This window comes from Sitophilus oryzae, unplaced genomic scaffold (assembly GCF_002938485.1).
Source record: "Sitophilus oryzae breed Bouriz unplaced genomic scaffold, Soryzae_2.0 scaffold_845_pilon_pilon, whole genome shotgun sequence".
Lineage (NCBI taxonomy): Eukaryota > Metazoa > Arthropoda > Insecta > Coleoptera > Curculionidae > Sitophilus > Sitophilus oryzae.
In genome coordinates this window covers 1,229,495-1,256,964 of record NW_022147467.1, presented here as the reverse complement: position 1 = coordinate 1,256,964, position 27,470 = coordinate 1,229,495, and the positions used below count along the sequence as shown (strand labels likewise).

General features: G+C 32.3%; 1 protein-coding gene across 8 annotated transcripts in view; it reads right to left on the bottom strand.

Moving 5' to 3' along the window:
- The window catches only part of LOC115889739 (tyrosine-protein kinase Abl), a 198,277-nt gene that overhangs the window by 169,675 nt on the left and 1,132 nt on the right, over positions 1 to 27,470 (bottom strand). The window lies entirely within an intron of this gene.

Sequence of the window (27,470 nt, the reverse complement as noted above, 5' to 3'; positions counted from 1 at the left end):
AAACCAGCAATTTCAATCCTTCTTCTGATTTCCTTAGAGTGGTCCAGCTGGCTGTTTAATTCCCTGCCCAAGTAAATATATCTCTGCGTGGTTTCGAGATGGACGCCGTTTATCATTATGTCGGTGTTTTCATTGTCTTGTGGGGATGTCTGTTGAAAATCATAGTTTTTGTCTTGACGGTGTTAATCTCTAGACTCATCCTGATACTTTCTTCTATCAGTTTGTCCATTAGGGTTTGCAGCTGGTCTTTGGATTCTGCTAATAACACGGTGTCGACTGCGTCTCTTATACTGTTTATAATTTTTCCATTTATTTTAGTCCCTTCTGGACAATTTTGAAGAGATTTTCGGATTATATATTCGGCATAGACGTTAAACAATAATGGTGACAATATGCATTTTTTTCGATCATACTGTAGAAGAAATCGCAGTCGCAGTTTCCTATGAGAGCCAATCGCAGGATTGGCATTTTAAAATTTGCGATTTGATGCTCATCTCTAGGGGTATAACAAAATGCGCTCCGTCATCCAAATACCTTTTATTTATAATTTAATAGCAATTTCGTATTATTTGCAAGATTAATTGATTGCGATCTTTACAGAGTTATTTTTCAATATTTCCATTAAAACCCCGATCGTCTTTTCGCTTTACTTAAACGCTCCCTGCCAAAAGTAAACAGAAATTGACGGTTTTCGACAGAGAAGGGTTGGAAAAACGACGACGATCACAACAAACCTGCGGGGTATTAAAGTGGAAACTCGAGGATAATTTATTGACTTCCGGAAAAACTAGGCCAGCGGAAAAGCCGCCTTTTTAATTTCGACGTTTGGGAAGTCAAAGGCGCGGAAAAGAAAGGAAAAAAATAACAGTAGCCCTTGAATGGGCCGCCTCGGAAGGTTTTCCACGGACAGGGAAGCGAAGAAAATCGATGTTTCTTTGTGAAATATCGCTTTTTCAGAAAAATATTAGCGTTATCTCTTCACGGGACGTTTGGCGCGCAGAATGAAATCGAGTTTCATAATGAGCCGGTAGAATTTTGGTAGTCTTAGATATCTTCTCATCACAAATGAAATTTATATTTAAATCGTTTCGTTTATATGATACTGTGAACGTGTGAAATCCAGTAGATGTAGTGATGCGCGAGACCAAGACTAGCGATTGATCCGCAAGACCAAGCGTGCAAGAATCTTGCGGCCTGTTTATATGATATAAGAAATTACTTAGTTGTTCAAGATTATTGTTTTAATTTATTAGAAATAGTGTTTTCCAACTATTGCATAACATCTTAAAGAGAGAAATGCTGATTCAATATAATGTATTTAAAAAAATCCTTGGATAAATATTCTAATAATGTCTTTCTTTAGAGTTTTATTTCTATTTAATTACTAAAAAATTGGCGCCGGGAGGCACGTATAGCCGCCCATACTAAAATATGTTAATATCTCAAAAACTGCGCCTTTGACTGATTTTGATGTTATTACAAATTTTGTTGCAAATATTATTCCTAATCTTAATTTGAAAACCGCGTTTCGCTAGCTACTGTAATTTTGGAGTTACGATTTTTTAAAAATTTTTGACCCCCTCCCATACCCCCTTAACAACTCCCCACCTCCACCAAAAAGTAATGGCCAGATTCTCGGATGCCACAGTATTTTTGTGCCAAATTTGGTTAAAATCGGTTCTGCGGTTTTTGAGTTATCGTGTTACAGACGGATAGACAGACGGACAGACAGGCATACACCATGAAAATATTTTGTATTTAGGTCATTTGTGACCCAAATAACTCATTTTGAGTGAAATTAAAAACTTTTTTTTGTCGATCTTAATAGCCTACCATACCTATTGATATGCTCGGCTAAAAATACTATTTATTACAGCTTTATTATGTAAGAAGTCACTGTAGTAAAAATCGATTAGAAATTGCAAGAGTATTGCAGTAAGACCAAGATTGGATCCAGCAAGACCAAGAGAGTTCTGGTCTTGCATTTCCTCATCACTAACTTGTTGAACCTGTAAAAGTAGCAATGAGAATCTGAAATTTATTTTGTTAAATTTATTCAAATTTTCAAATTAGAGTCATATAAAAATAAAAATAAAATCTCAAAAATATGTTTGTTCCGCAAATCTTCGGAAGTGCTCGAAATTTTTTAGCTTTTAAGACACCCTATAAACAACACTCATAATTTTTAAAATCTGATCATTTAACTACAATACTCGGTGTCGAATAGCGTGAATAGCTTTGTATATTAGAGAAGAGTATTGATAGCACATTTTAATATAATAAATTAAAATAATGACGAATAAAAATATTCTGACGCTAGTTAGGTATAAAGATGTATAGTTCAGTCATTGGGGATTTTTGCTTGGAAAAAAGTCCGGAAGTTTTGCAACTTTGCAGGTTTATAGGTTTTGGGGTCCCTAGCTAAAATCCATAAAATGCACATTTCCAGACTTGCCGCCGGCGCCGCCATCTTGCCAAGATGGCGCCCAAAATCGGTATTTTGTAAATATCTCGAAAACTATGCGTTTTTCGCAAAAAATTGAGGAGAGCAATATTATAGAGAATAAAATTAAAAATTTCCTATAAAAAAGGTTCTATGAAAATTTTCACTAAAGTCAACCGTTTAGGCACAAAATCTTTGGAAATTTTACAATTTTGCGTAAAATAGGATATATTACGTATTGTCGATTTTCCGAAATCAAATGTCGATTAGGGTTCACTAAAACTAGTTTTAGTTTAGTTTCTTCAATTTTGTCATGAAACAGTGGCGTATCATTAATTCGCTCATTAATTTATGAATAATTAATTTTAATTATTGAAAATGTGTACTTGTTTCCACACCACCCAAGAGGTAAAGTACTACATGGCGCGTTTATTCTAACGTGGTCTCCCGGGAGGCCTATTTCACTAGGTAAATTAAAAACTTTAACTTATCTGTACAAGCCCGACGGACCTGGCTCATTGACTGTGTCATTGATGTAAAGTCGATCGTGTCTGCTGTGCTGGGTTCATCAGCACTGAAAAAAATCCGAAAAAAAATCACTAATAAATATATGTTTGGAACATTTTTATTTCCTTTAAACAAAATTTGTTTCAATAAACTAATTCTTGGTTCCATCAAATAAATATATGTATTTGAATATCTCCAGTCATTTGCTTGAAATTATTTTTAATGTTTATATTTATGACAGATAATTATTTTTAAAAAACAATAGGAGTTGCTTAGTTCATTATATCAAACAACTGCTTATTTGGTTAAAATACATTTATTAAAAGCAAATAAAATGAGTTTAAAGACAAATAATTTCAATCATTTAATATAGGATTGTGCCGTGTGTTATAGTCGACTGTTTCTCTGTACGTATGCCATTTAAGTGCGTTAGTGTGTAGATTACGTTATTTTGTATAGGGAAGAAGGTTTAGGTTTTTGAAGGCAAAGCCGAACCAACGACGACTTGTCTTCACGTGTTAAAACGAATCGGTTTTTGTTGTTCTAAATCCATCTAAGTGCCTAAAGCCTGTGGACCGTAATAATATCCAATAGGTTATTATGGAAATGAAAAAAATTTTGATTGAATGCGTGGCGTCGGTCATTTGTGGCCCGTATTTCAGGGTAAGTACTTATAAATTTGAAAACTTTTGGTATAGGCATAGGCAATTATTTAAATAAAATATGAATAATTATGTATAGTATTGCATGTATGTAGATCAATATTATAAGAAATAGATTCAATTTCAAACCTAAAATTTGCAAATTAGCTTCTAGTTTTTAGGTCAAATATGGCGTCTTGTTGTCTTTCTTTATCTTTTCCCCCAATTATGGAAGTTCATAGAACGTCGGCTTCGGTTCGCACTATTGAAATAAACATTTATTTGATATTAATAATCATGGTATGTAATTCAAACAAATATTCAGGCAGAATAAAAATTACATTGTCAGACCAAATTACTTTTTATTCAGATTAAACTTTTTAGGGATTAACAGTAATAATAAGTTATTTAAACTAAATAAATATTTATTTGGCTGCACTTCTAACATTATAATAAATAATTTTCTTAAATTTGAGTAGTATTCCTTTTCTACATAAACCATACGCTTTCAAAATGTTTTAAAATAATTTACGATCAGTTTTTTAAGACTTAAGATCGGCTTTTTGAAGTTTAAAGAATGCGTGTACATATTTTTATTATAGAGGAGTATTTATTATTTGGTCCAAAAAAATTTGGAGCTGTTTTAAAAAAATATTTGTTTGATAATGGCCAAACAAACATTTATTATTATATATAAATTTTGGAAAAATGTATTTGAATTATTTTTACTGAAAATGTTTCTATCGAATAAATATTTATTCATATAAATACTTACCCCCATTTTAATGAATCGCCATGCAATAAATGTTTATTTGATTTAAATAAATTAAATATTCCTAAGAAACAAATAATTATTTAAAACCAATAACCACCTTATTTCAGTTAAATAATACTTATAAAATTTAAAAAAAAACGCATTTGTTTAAATCAAATAAACATTTATTGTATGGCGATTCATTAAAATGAGGGTAAGTATTTATATGAATAAATATTTATTCGATAGGAACATGTTCAGTAAAAATAATTCAAATACATTTTTCCAAAATTTCAAATAAATGTATGTTTGGCCATTATCAAACAAATATTTTTTTAAAACAGCTCCAAAATTTTTTGGACCAAATACATTTTTTTTTCAGTGAGGGTGGTCTCTCAATTCGTCCAACTCTTCATCTTTAGCCGCCAGAGGGATATCTACAGGCAAGTCCAACTCCTCTTCATCGGATTCGTCGAGTGACACTTCAGTGATTTTGTCACAAGATTGGTTTGCTACGCTTCATTCAGAATCTCGAAATCAGTGGAATAAATTAGTAGTTTCAGTTAGCGCAGAAGTTTGTTCACCTAATTTTAATGTAACCATTCAGAACATAATAATTAGTGGTAGTAATTTTCAATTCGTAGAAAAAGTTAACAAACTCTTAAGTTTCCCACTAATTATACTTCAAAATTTATGAAGAATGTCATTTTCGACTTTGAATAATCAAAGTTGGATAATATAAATGATATAAATCATCCGTCCAGAAAATGTGGTTAGAAATCAAAAGTTTATTGTTATATAAGCCAAAGAATATACCTAGCTACAAAAAGAATGGACTCTGCCATACTGAAAAATGGTCCTACAGAAGTGGCGCCATCTATTGAGTAGGGCTTGTTTTAAACGGATCGAAGCGCGGGCTTTTTAAATGAGCCTATTTATTGAATTTTACTCTAAAATATATATAATTAAATTTGATTATTAAATCTTATTTTTTATAAAAGTATCGTTGTGATGTGTAAAAAATAAGATTTAACAGTATAATTTATACAATTATTAAATAAAATTAAAGCCAAACATGTAAAATATTATTTATTATTTAAAGTTTTTATTTGTAAGTCAAATATTTAAACATCGTTTATTATTATAAAACAAAACCAACGTAATACGCCCAAAGTTTTGTAAATGGAGTAAATATAAATAGGTACTTAAATGATGGCAAAAATAAAAGACTTACATTATATTTTTAGGGCCACAAACAAAAGTAATTGTCTAATTAAAACACATATAACAAATTATAGTTTGAAAAACATTTTGATAATCATTTCTTTGATAATATTATGATTGGCGCTATGACCATAGATAAAAGAAAATAATCTACTATTAAGATAGATATGAAACTTAATAGTAAAATTTTGGGTCAAAGCGCCCCTCCGTGTTTTTAGTGGAGACTACGTTTAACCCAGCGCCTTCGCCTTTTCTGCTGTAAATGTTTTTTATGTTTATATTTGAATTCAAAGGATTTATTTTTAAAGTTACACTGATATATTAGTATATCAGAGTAACTTTAATAAAACATAAGAATATACATATTTTACAATTTATTTTTTTATTTATTTTTTTTAGTTTTTTGTAAGTTTTCAAAAGTTTCATGTAAATGATCGTAAGTCGACTGGCTGTCTAATGAATAGACCGAGATTTATAGATTTTAAAGCGAACGAAAAAAAAATCAAACAACGAATACATACCATATATTTTCTTTTATCTAAGATACATACCTTATCGTCTTTTGGAAACACGTACATTTTTGCAGTTTTGTTAGTTTCTTTGCAAGATGCAACACAACAAGAAAACACCATTTTTAGAGTTAATAAATAATAAAACTATTTCTGACTATGATATTTAAAATTTAGATAGATAGAAAATTAAAAAACAAACGAGTATTTGCAAACGCAGGCCCAAATTCAATAAAAATCAAAATTTTTCCTGCGAAAATCAGGCTTTTTTCACTGAAAAGGTATTTTTTGATTTATCAGCAGTCATTGTGAAGTTGACAATATACAGGGTGTTTTCGAATTGGTCTAAAAAAATTACGGTGTGATTCCTCATGTGTTCTTAAAACAATTTTTATATAACCATTAGGTCTAAATTACTTCCTTTCGGTTCTACAGGGTGTTAAAAATTAAAAAAAATCCATTTTTTGCTTAACATAAATGGTACACCACTGCTTTTTTAAAGAGAATATATTTTTTCTTGACTGGCCATCCTTTTTCAACAAAATTGATCTTTTGAGTTTTTCTTGTTCATCAAATGGTTGTCGAGAAAAAAATAAATATACTTATTAAGAGCCCGCCTTAATTCGTTTTCTAACGATTTTTATTTTTTATATTAATTAGGAAACACCCTGTATATGCATATCACAGGCAACCAAATAAACTAGTAACCTCTAAAAATTATTTCTCCTTCCACTAGCGACATACCGTGTTTTTAGTGTGTACTAAATTATTTTATCAAAATTTCATCATATAAGTTTCCAGGCAATGGCTATGACAACGACAATATTTTTTGAGAATTTGACAATAATATGACAATGGCCGTTGGAAACTATGGAAACTACAAAAAAATTCTGATTTAACGCCATCTGGCAATAACTAGTAGCAACTTCTTAACCTAAAAATTAATTGCACTACCACCTAGTGGCTGGGGCTAGAACTATTTTATTTGAGATTTCCGTGGAAACGGTGGAACCGCTTTTGCTATTTCACTTTCCCGCCCCGATATAAGCTAAATATTAGGATTTCTCTATGGATACAACTGATTACCGTGAGCTGTTGTTAGGATATTATATTAATTTTAATTGTGTTTTTTAGACATTGTGAATGATCGTAAATTAAAAAGCAGAAGGGCTTGTGGAATAGGGCATTTTGTACACAAGTTTATTTTGTCACCGCGCATCCCAGACGCGCATAGCGTTTAGGCGGTCAAAAAAGGAAGTTTTCAACTTTGGAAGTTAAACATTTGACAGGATTAATTAGATTGTCAGTAGCTTTTTCTATTTCTTAGCTCTAGAAGAAGATAGCTAAAATCTGTTGATAATTAATCGGAGTAATAAATTGTTTTTAACTGAATGTGCCTGTTCTTTTAGCTTGTCAGAAGAGAAGATTATTGTCATTATTGATTATTTCAGATTCCACGATTATTCGGCATTTTCGTTTTGTGGTTGAGATCCAGACAAAACGTTTCGTTTAAAGGTAAGTTTTATCTCGGTGATTATTTTAACATACCTAATAGCAATAGTGAGTGCACATAATAATCACCTGTTCACTCCCAACCAAGTTAGATAAAAAAGATATTGAAGATTGCAGCCTTGAGTTGCGTATGGCAAGGAGTATAGAGTTAAATAAATTCTTATGTTCCCAAACAGTATTTTATTTAAAGGTTTTAATGCTCTAAAGTCTAATAATACATTTTCGTTGTCAACAAAATAATCTAAAAAAATTACGAAGATTTCTTATTATAAACTTGAAAGATTAAGATTCGGTTCAAATATACAAATTTTAAATTTTTGGCGCCAGTATATAGGTATGAATGCAATATATCGAGAATGCGCTCATAGTTCGGGTTCGACGCCAACTACACAGCCGCGCCACTAACACAGTCTTCAAAAATTAACGTTGATCGGTCTCTCTCACTTTAGTTATTTATCTTCTCTCTGCTAAAAAGTACATATAAAGTGCAATTGAAACCACTAATTTATTTAACTAATTGCGAGGTTCTGAATGAAGCTTTACAAAAAAATATATCAAGAAATGCTATAATTTTTTTAGTAAATATTAATTTTGGAAAAATTTCAAAAATGCACAAAAAATAACTAAAATTATTTTTAAACCAAGTAAATCGTTTTTGACTTTTACAAAATAGTGTTTTTCAACAGTCAATCTGCACTTCCAAAGTACATATTAACATCAAAAAAACAAATTAAAATTTATTGCAATTTTAATGGCAAAATGCATACAATACTATTGTAATTCGAGGAACTGATATTAACGGCCTGCTATTGATTTTCGATCTGCCAAGGAAAACAAATATTTATTCATAGGAATCGTATAGATTTATTATGTCCGTCTTTTTCGCTAAAGGCTCATTTAGGTCAGTGCGATTTTCTGTTTAATCTGTTGAAATCGACGAGAAAAACCTTTCAGGAAAATATCAGGCGAAAAACGAGTTAATTTGCATTTTACTTTTCTCTTTAGAAAACGTGAGCGATTGATATCAAAACGCATTTTTTTAATTAGATTCAGAATGATCGTTTACACACGCATTTACATTGTTAGCGGTCGCGTGATTAAATACAAGTAAACATTTGAATACAAATTCCGCTTTATTCTTTTACGTAGGGAAAATGAGGAAATCGAAAGAAAATTTAATAGATGGAATGGTCGCAGGGTTGGGTAGGTAGCAAATTTTACATATTCTACCCTCGATTCTACCGTCTTTTCTACACGTAGAATATTAATTTTCTACACCAACTAATTGTCTGTCCTAATTGTTATTTATTATTTAACAAATGTATAATAATATGTCATAAACCCTTAACCTCGACCTTAACCAGCACCGAAGAAATAACTTAACTACAGTTGAACAAATATAAGAAGAGACATGGGGATGGCACCGGTCGCATGTTATTTTATATTTCTCACGTCTCTAGCTATACTTGTTAAGTTGTAACAATTTTATATTATTCTCGGTATTATTTGAAATAGAGATGGTCTATCTAAAGGGAGGATCCAACAGTGACTTGTTATTATTCATTGGAGAGATTATAGTATGTTTTAGACTTAACAAAACTATGTACTTCTCAATAGTAAAACTCCAAACAGAACAAGAAAAAAAATTATAACACCTAACATAATGATAAAAATAATAACTACGAACTACAATTTATTATTATATGTATGTACAGGGTGGTCGAAATTAGTAAAATATAATTTTTTAAATGGAAATCATAGTTGGCTATGAACTTAAAAAAATGCTGGCGTTTAACCCTTTCCAACGATATAAAGTTATGTGTATTTATTTCTAAAAATCAGAGAAATATTGCGTTTTTTATCTTTGTATGGAAGCGGGCCTTGATTTTGTGTTGACCTATAGTTGCCTAATTATTTTTTATCACAATTTAATATTCTATATCATTATTTATCTGAATAATTAAAGACTTTTCAAAAAGGTGCGACAGAATATCATGTTTGACTATAAAGGTGCCATTACACGGCGGGTGGAGCGCCGCGCCTTGACCGTCGACTGCCGCATGCCGCTCCACGCTCCGTGTGATTGGGTCGGCGCACGGTGCGGTGGATGATAAGTCTAGCGGGACAAAACCGTTTTGTTTGTAAAAATAAGCCAAAAAATGTGTACTGATAAGAATAAAAATAGTGTTCATTCAAAGTGATATAAAAATGCATGAATTATTTTTTGGTCGTATACATTTTTATCAACCAAATTTGATCGTTTTCTGCTCAGCCAGGTAGAGGTCATACAAAAACAAGATATTTACAAGTGCATACATTCTATTCCAAAAGGAAATTATGTTGGAGATTGCCAAAGGTATGTAAAACGGCGTTTTAAAACCAACATCATCTCTTGACCGTTTTGTGGGATATCGTGATGCAATTTTTAGATCACAACTCTCTTAGCAACGAAGAAAAGAAAGGTGTTAAGACCCATCTACGATCATTAGACAGTTAAAGCACGGCCAAAGACGTAGACGTAAACGTATCGTTTGACATGTACGCTTGCGCAGTGAGAAATTTACTTGCGTTTACGGATACGTGATACGTATCTTTACGTGCCTTTACGTAAATACAAAACGCAAACGTATCGAGCCGAAGGAGTTTCGATTTTCACCCGAATGATGTCGAACGTACAAATTTACAAACAACTCGTTTCCACAACTGGCTAGTAATTAAGTTATTTCATAAATTTTTGGGGCCAGTGTCACAGAACTAGGCCTATTTTATTACAATAAATTAGTATGAAAATATTAAGCATCATAATAAACTCATTTTGGAATCTATTTAATTAAATGCTAGTTCTTATAGCCAAAATCCATATGAGGATTCTAAAAGATGGAATCTAATAAATAATCATAAAGCTGTGTCTGTTTTCCAATATTTTTTTTATTACGAAGAGCATTTTAAGTTGTAAAGACTACTTTCTGTAATAAAATAATTTCCATTTATAATTTTCTTCATTTTTCGATATTACTTTTATAAATTTAATGTGGAATCAATGGAATAATAGATATCCATTTTCAATTTTAAAATGAAATAAATTGTTTCACAAAATAATTTAGAATTACAAATGTACCATTTGCGTTACGTACATCAAAATACTTGCTTTAACTCTTGTTTACACGACAACGCAACGGCAGACGTAACGTAAGTTTCTGCGTTACGTGTCGAGAGATACGTATACGTATTGTGCCTTGCTTTAACTGTCTATTTTCCTTTGTTTTTTTAGAGTTCAAGCTTAACAGGTGGACGCCCAAAAGTTTTATTTCAATTGGCTAGTATAATAACGAAACAAAGACTCATTAAAGGGTTAATTGAAGAGCATTGAAAAGAAGAATTAGGTTTTGCGAGTACTATGAATTTTAGGGCTAGTGGGAGTAAGGATGCTGCTGTAATCGTTGAAACCTTAACTGAAACTCTAAGTTCGAAAGACACTGAGTTTAAAAAATCAATGAATGACACCAATAGTCAGTTCGGCAATTTTTCTCAAGACAAAAACATCCAAATGATGTTCTAGTTAAATAAAGCATGACTATATGCAAGAGCCTTTTTTAATTTCTCATAATTTCTAATAAAAACTTAATGATTATTACTAGTTTTAATAAAAATTTTAAAAATTGTCTTAGATACTTACTATATGTATATGAATTTACAATTACAGAGTGTTAAAATTAAGGTTAAAATAACTATTTTATTTATTTTTAGATAAAACAGAATTTTTTAAAATAAAATATACAGGGTTTTAAGTCCCAAACATCGCTCCTGAGATTTTGTTCCGCTAGAATTACCATCCGCCGCACTGTGCAGCGCGTCTTGGCGCGGCGATCCACATGCCCTGTAATGGTGCCTTGCAAGTAATAATAGTTATTTTTTATACAAGACGATAAAATGGTATTTTATCGTCTTAAGACGATTAAGTCGATAAAATGGTATTTTATCGTCGACCGAAAAGATTCGGGAGACGATAATGCAATTTTATCGTCGTGTATAAAACAATATTTTTTTCCATAGCGAGTTACGTTTTAAAAAATATTCCGAAATTATTATTTCAAGGAATTTATTACGAGTAGAAAAAATATTGTGCTGGGTTGGCGTTGATTTCTATGTAATTTGACAAATAAATAAAGCTGTCTTTTTAGTTGTCAGTTTTGAGTCAATATTTTTTAATTCTCTTTCGTGTCGATTGCTGATTGAATTGGAGCCAGAAATGACTCAAAACGAAATAAGTAAATTACCAACATATGTTCAGGCTGAGGCGACAAAGGATATATCCAAACTACTTCCATTTAAATCCCGAATAACTTACGAAAAGGAATACAAAAATGGAAGCAATTAAAAAACGTGCAAGAAGAAATAAAGTTTTTAACCTATCCTTGCTGTTAAAGTATCATTTAATCTACCCTTCGGTTAAAGTACTATTTTATCTACTATTTTTGATAGATATAAAGCAATTTTAACAGTTGCTATGGAAAAAAAATCTATTTAAATATTTATAGGCAATTTGCTCCTCATTATTTATCAAATAGCTGTTAAAGGCTAATGGTAATACCCGTGTGTATTCGGCGGACATTCTTAATACACAGCCGTCAATATTTTCTTCGGCACTCAAGATGGATTAAAACCGCATTTATCATCGACATGCTCGTTACGTTGGTTCTCATCTCTATAAGAAGCCAGAAATATCCGCCAAGTTTTTCCGGTCGACTTGTTGCGGTGTGAACGCGGTCAGTTTAATACCCTTCTAGTGGATCGAAAGGGAATCAGACAGTGACGGAATCGAAACCATAATTCAAACTATTTTCGATGGTGGAAATTATTCGTGAATAAAATATGATGCAATCAGAAGGATCTTGACCAATTTGACCGTATCGAAATTGCTAGGTGATGATATTTTTTCTTTAAGTTTTTAGTTCAAAGTTTTCTAAAAAATACATTGCTTTGTCCATTCAACAATCAACCAAATTTTCTTCCGTTTTACAAAGCAATAATGTCTTTTTACAGCCGCTCCAGTAATTTACAGATTATAACTAGCCATGACAGCTGATGTCAAAATAAATCTTTGAATAATTTAATCACCCTGGTCCAAAGAGAATGTTTACTATGATCCATAAGTGGTGTTTGTCTTTGCACGCCAATATCAATAAAAAAGTGAAACAGGAACAACAATTATTGCTAAAATATTTTATCTTTGTCTCTCCAAACAACAATACTTATAGATCAAAATAGAAATGACCTATATAAAGAAAAAACCTCGAAAAGAACTAAAAAATTCAATCTTATACCGTGATTTATTTTTTCCACTAGACTACTCTGGAGTATAGGAACTTATACATATGTATGTATAATGTAAAATACTCATAATTTTTTTTGAAGTTGTTAATTTAAATGTTTGTGATATCTCACCACACTTAATAAATGCAAAAGGCTTTTTTATAATTTCTTTATGGCAATTAACATATATCTTTTTTTGTGGTATTGTGCATGAAGTTGTGCATGCTTATATGATTTATTTATTCAATATTATTTTTTATTCTTTCTTACTTTCCAATGCCAACTTTTTGGTAAGCATTGCCACTGCACTGAAATGTAAAAATTTATCAGAAATACGTAGCGCGAGAAGTTCGACCAGACTCCGAAATCGCGGGATCTCGGTGTATGTTTATCGCCAAAAAATCCCGATATTAAATCCCGGGATCCCAAAAATATCAAATATATAAAAAGGCCAATCTAAAGTCTAGAATGATTAGACTTTATATAGGTACTTTAGTCTTTCAATTCTAAGATCATATTTTAGAGTATTTTATTTATATTATTATTTTTTTGCTATTTCCGTATTTACTATACATATATTGCTTTTTTTAGCAAGAATTGATTTTTTTTTACTTAATAAATATAATAAAATGAATATTACTTTGCCTTGTCTATTTAAAAAAAAATTCTTTTCTCGTTTTCTTTTTGATATACTAGTCCTGGTCACTACATCTGGGTGGTCTGTATTTTAATGCATGCGACAGAGATAAATATACATAAATGACCGGTTGACAGACAGAGAGACAAAATAAAAAGAGGCATACAGTGTTGCCGGTTTTTACGTTTGTAGCAAAATGTGTGTAAAAAAAATTACATACCTATTTTAAAAACTTTAATGTATACTACCGAGATACTATGAGTAATGAGTAACTAATTGTGACAAATAAAGTTCTAACCGAGGTTCTAACCCTAGATGCAACATTTTTCATAAACGCTTCCTTATGCGGTTTGAAATTTTGATGCAAAATCCGGCAATACCGCATAGAAGAAATGCATCAACGCAACTTTTATCTCTTTTTAATATATTTGATTTTCTAAAAAGTTGTCGACATCACTGTCGTACACGCTAGGATCCAGACCACGCAGTTTCGATGACCAGATCAGTATGTAGCTGCATTTTTATTAAGTATTTATTTAGATATGATTAAGAGACTAACAGTTAATTTCGGGATCCTGGGATTAGAGGTTTTTATCCCGGGATTTCAAAACGGGATCCCGAACCCGAAAACTAGAAACGGTAACAGCAATACTATAATAATAACTATGGCATTGTTTTTTTATTTGTTAATTATTAATAAACCGAGAGCGAGACCGAAAGGAAAACTTTCAGTGTATTTCTTTTTACTCCGTCTACTTTTTACTCTAGATGAGGCTAAGACGGATGACCGTCTTGAGAACTCCCGTCAGTGTAGGCGGGGGCCTTACCCATCAATCAACATTTATATTTTATAGAAAAAAATCGTAGATTCAGCACGTCCGACCCTGCCTGTGTAGGCTTTACGAATCCGCACGTTAAAGCACATCGGCAAACGGACGAGCAGACCGAAAAGGAATTTCGCCGGATAAGGGATGTTTTCGGCGACGGCGACTGATCCAGAGGGCGTACGGCGCGAATGGTATGGGGATGCCGACGACCTAGACAGGGGCAGGAGCGGGAGAGGAGATTGCTAGACCGACAGAGTTCCGACAAATATCGAGTTTTTTTCACAACAGACAGTTCGAAGGGATCTGATTAGTTAAGGTGCTTTGAGGGCGGCCTTTTAGGGGTTTGTCTACATAGGAACAATGAAAATAGAAAGGAGTCTCAAGTTGTGAAAATTTAGCGGAGTAATAACATTGATTCGGGGGTGGAATCCTTATCTTCGTCTGAAATAGTGGGTGTATAATATATTTGATCTACGCCAGATATAATATTTGCCAAGGTATTACCAGTCAATTGGACTGATTTGGGGCTCTTAATATCGCTTAGTCTTAATATTCCTCTTAATCATCGCCTGGACGTATGCATTGTTATTTGGACATTGTTTGTTATGCCGGGTCCAGACCAAAGCGACAGAAAGTGAACACGATTTTGGGACAAAAACAAGACAAAACTGCAACAAAAATTAGAAATTCAGACAAGACAAAGTCTCTATACCGCGAGGACAAAAGTACAACAAGTTCAGTATATGCGAATGAGTTTTATTAATCTTTAAATATATATTATTAGCAGCCAGTAGTATTGTCTTTGACTCGCCATCCTATGTTGCAAAAAGAAATCCCAAATAATGTTTTTGTTTTTATTTCACTCGTATACTATATTAAAACTATTAATATTTCTTATTTTCTTCTTAACATCATCAACCGAGTTTATATTTAATTCTAAACAAATCTCCTCTAATGTACCAGCTTTCTTGTAACAATTTTTTTAGTTTTTACCCTCCCATAATAATAAATGCCCTCTATAAAGCTCTATTAGTTTGCAGGCATTTTCTGTGTTCCACTTTCTCTCTTCTTACATTTTTTTTATAAAGATGGAGCACTCCACCCTATACTAATGCTATACAGGGTGGCCCATCGAAAACGTTCCGCAAGGTATAACGGCTAGGGTTTTTTTTTCAAAAAATCGAAAAACACGTCAATTTTGTTTGTGAGGGGGGCAACTTTTGCCCCAAAAATGATTGCAAAATCTTCAACCCTCTAAGCGGGGGTGTCATCCTCCAACTTTTTTTAAATGGGAAGGGGTGTCAAGTGGCACCGCAATGAAAAGAGCTTTCTATTCTCTATATTTCCCCGCCTCGTTTTTGAAAATCGGTCAAGTCATTGAGAAAATATGAAGGATTGAAATTTGAAAAGTTTATTTAAACAATTATCAGAGTAAATGATAAGGATAAATTCCTTCGACCAATTTGAGGTTTTTTCTTATTATTTCTAGATGTTTACGCATTTTTTCACTTGCCACAAGGATGAACGATCAGGTGCGGTAGTTGTTAGATAGCTGTTCTGTGACTTGTGCGTTGAAGTCCTTCTCAATATCGTTAAACTGACCCATAATAGAATTTCCAAAAATACCAGCCCACACGTTCAATTTCTGAGGGTTTTGTGTGTGCACCTCGTGAAAAACCCTGGGGTTGTCCTCAGCCCAGTACCGACAGTTGTGCCGATTAACTACACCGTTCAAAAAGAAAGTACACTCATCCGAAAAACACACATTAAATAGGAAATTATTATCATAGGCCACTCGTTCACTCATAGTTTCACAAAATTGCAAGCGACGATCAAAATCGTCTTCGTTGAGTTCTTGTACCAAATGAATTTTGTACGGATGGAAGTTGTGTTTTTTTAATATCCTTTAGACACTCAGCGTACTATCCATGGCAACTTGGCCCAATACGAATACCTTCATAGCTTCATTTACTACAGGATTTTCCCTCTGTCTCTTTTTATTCATAACGGAACCAGAGTTTCGCGAAATTTTGCTACTAACTCGGGAACAATTTTGCCATAAAGGTGTTTGTCAGGATGGCAATAATATTTGGGGCAAAAGTTGTCCCCCTCACAAACAAAATTGACGTGTTTTTGGATTTTCTGAAAAAAAAATTACCCTGGCCGTTATGCCTTGCGGAACGTTTTCGATGGGCCACCCTGTATATTAGTAGTAACAGCACTCCACAGTACTAAATTTGTGTGATTTCATTAGTGCACCATAACTTGTCGTAAAATACTCGACAAAACAGATACTCTTTGAACTTTACTGACTCGAGAGACGGGACATTCAAGTCTCCGAATTTGGAAACAAAACAAAAATGAGACAAAAATGTCGCAGAAATGTATTGGATTTGTCGCTACTTTGTCGTAAAAATAAATGTTTCTGTCTTATCCCAGTTTTGTCTGCTTGGTCTGGACCCGGCTTTATATCCAGTTACAATAGCACGTGTTTAGGACTTGGTATTCTCAACAGATTATAAGTTGATTACTTGAAAATTGACTGAGACTAAGCTAATAGTACTTTATCGAGAGATAAATATTATTGAAAATACAAATGACACTGAACTTGAAAATTAAAAGGAGTAATATTGATGATAATGAGGGCATTTACCAGAGACTATTAGGGCGGTACCTTTAATGTATATTGATAATAGAGTTAATGACCTCCGATAATTATAATGTAACTATATTAATTTCTAATGAGATATACAGGGTGTCTCAGGCTGAACGTGCATTAGAAGTTTCTAGAGAACCACAATGTCTAGATCTTAAATTTTTTGCACATCAATGTTTTACAACGAGATCTATCGATTAAAAATATTTTCAATGTGGCGGCACTTCCGGAAATACCGGAAGTTGACAGCAACTTTCTTATTTTAAATAGGTACCCCCATTTTTTATTACATATTTAAATTCTCTGTAAAATCTATTTAAAAAATTAAATTGTTCAAATGTCATATAATAATGGCGGTAGCTGTCATGGAGTGGAGCGATTAAAAAATTATCATAAATAATTTTTTTCAAATGGAAACACACTATTTTTATTTCACTAGTGCAAAGGTTGTCCAATTCGATACATTTTGAGTATACATGTTCCTATACCTAAAATAAATCGTTTTTAAGTTATTTAAGATTTAGTTTGAAAACATATATTTTTCTTGATTTTATCAAGCTTCCTTTGACATTAAGTGTCAAACAGTCAGACAGTTTAATTCCATCTGTCAGAAAACGAATTATTTGAATTTCACGTATTATAAATACTGACGGCCTTAAAAGTTTAAAAAGTGTATTTATAAAAATATATCTCGTATTTTCGTTCTAATAGTTGATAGGTATTATTAATAATATACCGTATGATAAAAAAAACAGAGTTGGCTTGGAAATGATGATCGATAACATACTGCTTTTTGAACAAAGTGTCACAATATGACATGGCCAGATCTTTTGTTTTACATCACTTGACGTTTAAAGTCATAGGCTACTGGTTAAAATCAAGAAAAATATACGCTTTAAAACTCAAACCACCCACCGTAAGAAGCTCAATTTTGGCATACAGGTTGATTCGAATATTTTGGCATACAGGTTCGATAAGAAGGGATTTTTCGAAATTCCAGTTCCAAGGGGGTGAAACCACCCTTCAAATATTACAATATTTGTTTATTTAAAAAACGGCCAAGTTTCCGAAAAAACGCTTAAACACGTATATTTTATTTTGTTTTTTTACATATTTTAAGATTTTTTAAAAATGTATACAAGGTGTTTCGAAAAATCTGGTCAGTGATTAATCACGATCCTGCTTAAAGCGCTTGACGTAAAAAGCTGATTTTTGGAAAACGGATTGATTTTAGGGTGTAGAGGTTCGATAAGAAGGGATTTTTCGAAACACAAATTCTCAGGGGGTGAAACCACCCCTCAAATATTAGAATATTTTTTATTTAAATACCGTTGAGTTTTTCAGAAAAACTCTTAAACACGTATATTTTATTTTGTTGTCTCACATATTTTAAGATTTTTTAAAAATTTATACAGGGTGTTTCATAAAATATGATCATTGTGTAATCACAATTCTGCTTAAACTGCTTGACGTTTAAGGCTGATTTTTGGCAAACGGATTGACTGTGGGGTGTAAGGAGGGGTTTCTCGAATTCCAAGGGGGTGAAAACGCCCCTCAAATATTACAATATTTGTTATTTAAAAAACGGTTAGTCTTTCGGGAAAACGCTTGGACACCCATAATTTATTTTGTTTTTTACATATTTTGAATTTTTTTAAAAAAATCATACAGGGTGTTCCAAAAAGTTGGGTAATTGATTAACCACGATTCTGCTTAAACTGCTTGACGTAAAAAGCTTATTTTTGGTAAACGGATTTTTTGAAAGCCAATTCTAACGTAATGAAACTACCCCTTAAATATTACTTTATCGCCATATTGTTTTTTTTTCATGCTGACATAAATGTGAGAAAATTTTATCCAGTTTGTATGTTAATGGAAATTCTTGCTTTGCTTTATCATCACCATTACAAATGATTTATTCGACGCGAATGAAGTCGCGGGTACACGCTAGTATGCAATAAAGATTTCCTTGATACAGGTTGAGCTTGTCCAGGTCGCACTTGACAACCATTATGTCCTCTCAAGAGACCTAGTTTAGCTTAGATAGTGATGTGAATATTTTAGAAATTTTTGATTGTTGCAGGAAACTTCCGAAACTTTCGGAAACTCAGAAATTTATGAAATTTTAGGAAATTTTACAATTTTACATATTTTTTGTTGATACAATAAAGGAATAAATTAGATAAGACATTTGATACCAACATGTAAGTGGAAAAAAATCATTAAACATAATATTAGTTATATTTTTTATAAACAATACATAACTCATAAAAGTTATAAACATAACACAACAAAAATCATTTGATAACATTTGGTTTGGTTCACACCCCTACTTTGTACATAAACCATGAACTATGACTATGAACTTAAAAAAAACACGAAATATAAATTTAAAAAACGTAAACCACAAACAACTGAATTATTCTATTCCGGAATACTTTCAGGCGCTGAGCTGGTCCCATCTTCATAGGGTATAGTGATGGGTTGTTATTTAACTATCTGTTATTTTATAACAATTATTTATAAATAACATAACGCAACCGTTACTACTTTTAAAAAATAACAGATATAAAATAACGACACGTAGAGATCGGCCGCTCGTGAAAGGAAAAACGAAGTCGGCGCTCTGCATCACCACGAAATTCTATGCTGCTCGAAGCAATTCCAAAAAACAACTAATATGGATGGAAAACATATTATTTCGTCAACCATCGATACAGGCGGCGAGACAACGGGGTGGGGAAAGCGCTACGGCGAACGTAGCTGCTTCGGTCGATACCGTCAATGGTCGTATTTACAACAGCTTAAAAATAATAGGATATAAAAGAAGCAGGTTTTTTGAAACAGTTGAGGGCATAACGCCTGGCGGTGGAGATAACAGGAGTGGGAAAGGAACGCTGCTGCATCGGTCGATTGTCGATGGAGGCTCGCAACGGGTTGGAGAAGCAGTCATTTTAGATATGTTGTTTTTCAACCTGTTACAAGTATAACAGGGCGGCGGACGAGATAATAGGTGTGGGAAAGGAACGCTGCTGCATCGGTCGATTGTCGATGGAGGTTCGAAACAGGTTGGGGAATAACGCATCAGTTGTTTTAGATACATTCTGTTTCAACCTGTTACGAGCATAACAGGGCGGCGGTCGAGATAATCGGTGTGGGAAAGGAACGCTGCTGCATCGGTCGATTGTCGATGGAGGTTCGAAACAGGTTGGGGAATAACGCATCAGTTGTTTTAGATACATTCTGTTTCAACCTGTTACAAGCATAACGGACGGAGGTCGAGATATTATGGCGCTCTATGTTTCAGTACTTACTTATTAAGTTTCAATATTTAGGTATATATTTATTCTGAAAAATTTCAGAATAATATTTTAAGATTTTTTAAAATGTATACAGGGTGTTTTGAAAAATCTGGTCATTGATTAATCACGATTCTGCTTAAAGCCCTTGACGTAAAAAGCTGATTTTTGGAAAACGGATTGACTTTAGTGTGTAGAGGTTCGATAAGAAGGGATTTTTCGAAACTCGAATTCTAAGGGGGTGAAACTACTCTGAAATATAAGAATATTTTTTATTTAAAAACCGGTGAGTTTTTCGGAAAAACTCTTAAAACACGTATATTTTAATATGTTGTTTAACATATTTTAAGATTTTTTAAAAATATATACAGGGTGTTTCATAAAATATGACCATTGAGTAATCACTATTCTGCTTAAACTGCTGGACGTTTAAAGCTGATTTTTGCAAACGGATTGACTGTGGGGTTGAGGTTCGATAAGGAGGGGTTTCTCGAATCTCAAATTCCAACAGGGTGAAAACGCCCCTCAAATATTACAATATTTGTTATTTAAAAACGGTTAGTCTTTCGGGAAAACGCCTGGACACGCATAATTTATTTTGTTTTTTTTTAAATATTTTGAAATTTTTTAAAAAATCATACAGGGTGTTCCAAAAAGTTGAGTAATTGATTAACCACGATTCTGCTTAAACTGCTCGACGTTAGAAAGCTTATTTTTGGCAAATGTGAGAAAATTTTATCCAGTTTGTATGTTAATGGAAATTCTTGTTTTGTTTTATCATCACCATTAGAAATTATTAATTCGACGCGAACGAAGTCGCGGGTACACGCTAGTTTAAGTGTAAAATTAATTCGAACTCTAGTGTGTAGTTGGCTTACTTATGAAGAATATACTACACATTTTCTTATATTGCTATTTTTTGACCGCAAATGGTAAAATCATAACTAAGAGCTTCTCGCCCGTCGAGTGAGATGCACCCTGTACACTGCTACGCAATTCAGGATCTACGCGGATCGAGGGGCAGGGCGTAGGTAGGTATATACTATAGACGAGTGGCCGAATTTTGGTTTTTTTTATATCGCAATTTGTAAACAGCGCTTATTTGTAAATAACCACCGTTTTTAGAGAGGTATTTTAGATAACAATCGATATTTAGAAATGTTTTGACACCCTGGAAATACTACCACCGAGCACGTCATTGTTGCAACTTGCAACTGCGTTAATATGCCTGGCGATGACCGTCTCATACTCTTTCAGATATTTAGTAGTAAAATAAAGAAACCTGTTATTTTTAAGCTGTTATTTTAAGCTGTTTTTTATAAATAACTATAACAGTTTCAACTGTTATCTAAAAATAACAGTTTTGCCCATCACTAATAGGGTATTATAGTAGTAGTAATACGGTGGTAATACTGTCTCCGTCAGTTTCTATTTCCAAATCAGATATATTTGATGTATCATCCTTCTGATTCTGAAGGATGGACCTCTATCTCTACGGATTCTAGTAGTTTTGGAGGAGTTTCATGTTGTTGAATATCATGCTCCATATCCACTTTTTGTTTTTGTAGTAATAATTTATTGTTATGAGCTACGAACATTATTTTGCCGGCTCTTTGTGCAGTTAAGCGATTTCTTTTCTTAGTATGGATAAAACTGTAAGTACTGAAACTTCTCTCAGTGGCTGCAGATGACGTTGGTAAAGACAGCAGAGCAACAGATAAATATGTATTTCAACTGAGTATTTTTACACATTGCTTGCCACCAACTTAAGCTTGATTTTCATGCATCCGTTGTCCGACGATACGTTGATACGATATTAATTTAATTGGTTGTATTTAAAGGCTTCGATTGGTTAACCGTTTCTAACCAATCGAAGCCTTTAATTACAACCAATGAAATTAATATCGTATCAACGTATCGTCGGACAACGGATGCACGAAAATCAAGCTTTAGACAGTCTACATTTTTAACTGACATCCAAACGTAGTCGAGAGCCCATAAACCCGATTTGGCGCAATAAACTGTTACATCTGTAAAAATGGCTTCTTTATTATTGACAAAGTGAGGATGTTTGTTGGTGATATTGTTGATAAATTCCATAGCGGCTATGTGTTCTTCATTAAGGTGCTCTTCCAGGAAACAGAGGGGCCAAGAGATTCGCGGCAACATGCATTGGTTTAAGAGCCATACGTTTTCTATTTTGTAAGGCGGAGAAGCATTCTTTCTCTTCTGATTTAAAAATAGGCATACTTGATACACTTTCGTTAAATTTTTGCTCAATGTCTTGAATTTTGAAAATAAATTTCTTGCAAAATTCGGATTTTTGCGAATATTCGCGATTTTGGGACCGAATATTTCGGAAATTTCTGAAATTTTTTGAAAAATTCGAATGGAAATATTCGCTACCAACATCACTAAGCTTAGAGACCGAAGTTTCCATAAAAGCTTTTGGAAATTCCGGACAAGTGAACTCAGAAATCTGGACAAATGAACTTTAATGCCGGGTCCAGACCAAGCAGACAAAACAGTGACAAGACAGCTCTCTTGCACAAAAAAAACATTCATGTTTTACGACAAAGTTGTGACAAATCCAATACATTTCTGCGACATTTTTGTCTCATTTTTGTTTTGTTTCAAAATTCGGAGACTTTTCAATGTCCCGTCTAGAGTCGGTAAAGATCAAAGTGTCTATGTTTTGTTCGTATATTTTGCCACAAGTTGTCGGCGCAGTGTGAATGGCGTGTGCTGCCAACAGTAGGAGACCAGTGAAATCACACATGGTTAATAAAACTCATTCGCAACAACTCAACTTTTTACTTTTTTGTACTTTTGTCATTGCGGTGTGGACAATTTGTCACAAATTTGTCTTGTCAGAAGTCTCCATTTTTTGTGACAAGTTTGTCTTGTTTTTGTCTCAAAATCGTGTTTACTCTTTGTCACCTTGGTCTGGACCCGGCATAAAATCTGGAAAAAATCCGGGCGTCGCAAAAAAGAAACTATAAATGTATTAACTAACTTTATAGGACGCAAAAGCCCAGTAATCAACAAAATATAAACCAGAAAAATATTCACGAGAAAAAACATTCAAAAATCTGAGCGTCAAAGTATTTCGAACATGCGTCGGTTAAGTAGGGTTGTAGCATCGTAGAAACTAAAATATTCAACAAAACTGGCAAAATATTTTACTAAGTTAAATTTCCCGGACGATTTTCCAAATCAGAGATTAAGCCTCGGAATAAGTTTAATACACGAAAATTTATACTCGATTTTATATTAAGTTTTAAAGACGATAATATCCATTGAAAAGATTATCACATGACATAAATCGATTTAGGAGATGACCCGTTCTCCTGAATAAAATTCTTAACTAATTCAATTCATGAATATCTATTGAATACTACTGAATTCTTGTAATAATAAAAATCGCTTTGTTGTATCCTTGCATAGGTATAAAAGAATAACACGCTACCTGGATAATACCACGTCACTTCCTTTGAATTCTTTCAATTCGTAAATAATTGAAAGACAACAGCACAACAAAAAAATGAATAATCTTTGATTAAAACATTTGGGCGGCTTTTAGTAACAAAACTTAATTGTTTCGACCTTGGTACCTCTTAAAAAAATATATAAAACACAATTTTAAACTCATATTCGGTACCTAAGTACTTCCTTTTTGAGAATCAAAGAATAAAAGAATGGAAAAAATAAGAATAAGAATAAATAAGAATGAGAATATTAAAGAATGAAAAATTATTTTAAAATACAGATAAATATCTATTCATATAATTAATTTTATACTGATAAATTTATTTTTAATTGTCATACTTACCCCTTCTATACTTAGAAATTAAAACAAAAATACCGAGAGAAATACTTAATCCTAGAATGCTATAAGAAAAATAATATTGATAATTTTTTTCATCAACATATTATTTAAAGAAGACAACTTAGTAAAAATTAAGCCTCTCTGTAGGCAACTTGTGTGAACAATTCAATGGTTTTGATCAACAAGCTTTTCTTTTTATAGTCAACAAAGGTCTATTTGAAAACAAGACCTTGGAAAAGAAGCATGCAAATATTAGGATCTAAAAATGGCATTCTAAAAATTGCAATTTGTTGTTATTTTTGTGTAAATTAGTTCGTTAATTAAGTAATTTATTATGTAAAATGCAGCACATAAACTGCTTGTAAATAGAGGTTATGTGAAATAGACTGTATATACTGGGTGCGTCTCAAAAGTGGCTCACCCCTATAATTTTTTTATTTTTTCATATAAAAAAACGAAATTTGGTATGTTAGTATGTGACATAAATTAGGTTAATTGACGTATTCAATTGTTTTTCGTCACTTCCTGTCCCACCGGAAATGACTACAACTTTTGATTTTTAAATGGTACCTTCGGTATATTTCTACTTTATTCCATAGAAAATGACACTCTGAATGGAATGATATATCATATGTCAACTTTTGACATATTCGCATATGGTTTATTTCAAATTGTAACATGTGATTGTGATTCATAATGACAATTTGACTTGAAATACCTACCAAGTGTGTGGTACCAAATTATTCGTAAAAAATGCTTTTTTTCCAAATATGCTATGACCCACCCTTTTTATATTTGAAAAAATTGAAATATGATTAAAAATACAATTTGGGCATCTTTTAACCGGCCAGGAAGACACGAAAAACATTAGACGATCAAATCTATTTTTCCCAGGCTCCTTGATTAAAAATTAGTGTTTTTAACACAGCCATGGCACTCTAGATTGAAATTTGAAATATGATTTATTTTTAAGCGAAAATTTCAAAAGTTGACAAATGATATGTCATTCTATTCAGAGTGTCATTTTCTATCGAATAAAGTAGAAATATACCGAGGGTGCCATTTAAAAATCAAAAGTTGTAGTCATTTCCGGTCAAACAGGAAGTGATAATAATTGAATAGGTACCTGAATCAATCCTAATTTATGTCATATACCAAATCTCGTTTTTTATCTGAAAAAATATATATGTATAAATAATAATAAAGCAAGGTAAAGTTATAATAAAAATGAAGAAAAACCTCACAGAAATGCTTTTGATTATTCCAGTATCCTGCTAGAAATAAAAAGTAAAATAGGTATCTAACCAAATACGAAACAAACGATTAAAAACAGTGGATTACTGGAACACATTAAAGAAATATCTGCACAAAACATACAAATTTATTTATATTTAAACTATTCTTATCTCAAAGCAAAGCTGGTCTTACTCGTATTTAATTAGACTTTACTTAATTATATCATATCGCACAAATCTCGTAGACAGTTTTCAGGTAAAAATGAAGTGACTAACTGCCTCTTCACTATTCTTCACACTTTATTTTGGTTCTAAAAGCCAGCTGTTTCAAATCTGTCTTTACAACCACAGAGCTTTAATTAAATTTTAATTTAAAGAGATATTCCACTATAGGTAGATAGATAGATAGATAGATATTTCTTATAAGGTATAAGTCTCGGTATAAGTACTATATTTTAAGGGTATCAAAATGTTTTAAGGTTGTTGTACATTGGTTGATTATACGAAAGATGTAAAAAAGTGTGTGGGAAGGCAATGTTCATAATCTAAAATTATTTTGAAATGTGAAAGGTATGTAAAAATACTAGGATCCACACCAAAGTTGTATTTTTTTTTGTGGAATACCCGGTATTTTATTTCATATTTGGATTGTTGGACACAAAATAGGCATTCATTATAAGAGTTAAATATGTTTACAAAGTTTGGTTTTTGAGATATTTAAAAATATTTAAATATGCATGTTATAAAAAAGATTGTCAACACACTGTATATTGCTTTTCAGAATTAATTTTTGTGCTGACTTTTAAGCCAAAGAAATAAACTTCACTGAAAAATTTGATTGCTTCGTTTAATGTATACAGGGGTATCAAAAATTGCTGGTCTATTTTAAATATTTATTTTACATACATAAAAACTTCGTTATTTCAAATACAACACCCTGTATTTTTTTAAATAAATCGAAGCATATTCAAATGCTCTTTCAAACTATGTCAAGGGTTCCTATAGGTACCTATCTAGCTCAGATTTTGAATAAAGATTATTTTTTCAATAAAATGACGACCAAGAAGGTTAGTGTCGTCATGGCAAGTTTCTAGTGACAGTTAGGTAAAATAAAAACACTAAATCCCCACAATACACCAAAACACTTTTACTTTTACACTGGACGCACGTTTCGCTAACCATGTTAGCATCATCAGCAGATGATTATAAACTATCAACTGTAAGACAGTTAGGTAGTAGCTATTTTCAAAATCGGAATTAGTTTATGGACTTTATTATACCAGTTTACTTTTATTTAAGTTACCTATAATTAATAGTTTAATAAATAATATTTATTAAATATGTATTCACATATTATTCTATCAAGAAAAACGAAGTATGTAGTTCTGTGATTTATTTTACGATGACGTAGATATATGGATTTTCCTCGGGATTTTCTATAAAAGCCAGGGGCGAATGAGGTGCCGCCTCCCTGTATAGTCTTTCCAACGACTCAGGGAAGATTTCGACAGACTACATCCAAAAAATGACAGAAAGTACAATTTGCCTGTGAATTAAATGACAGACACAAGACACAACTGTCACTGTCGGGGATCTTCCCGTTGGACAGAGTATACCAAGAGTATACCTGTCTCACGTTGTTGCAATAATAATGATGTTAATATAACTTTTAATAACTAAAAACTCATTTTAAGGTAATAAAACAATTTTGATTCAAATTCAAATTGCCAGACTACAAAACTACCCTCGAAACTACCCACAATATCTCACATATAAAATGGCAATTTTCTTATTACAAAATCGAATACTTAATCCTATAAGGCTTCTCACTCTCCTTGAATGCTTACCCCCAAATTCTTAATTGTAAGCAATGGGGAGCAAACATTCGTTCATTTTTAAGAGAGTGAGGGGAAAGTCTTGCGGAAAATTGTCAAGAGGGTGAGAAATAAGTACTATTTTAAAGAGAATTGTCCAAAAAAAAACTGAAAAAGGAACTTTCTTAAATATTAAGATTATTTTATAGAATTTTTTACAAATATTCTTTAACAAAAACTGAAGTACCTAACATTAAGTAAAATACATAG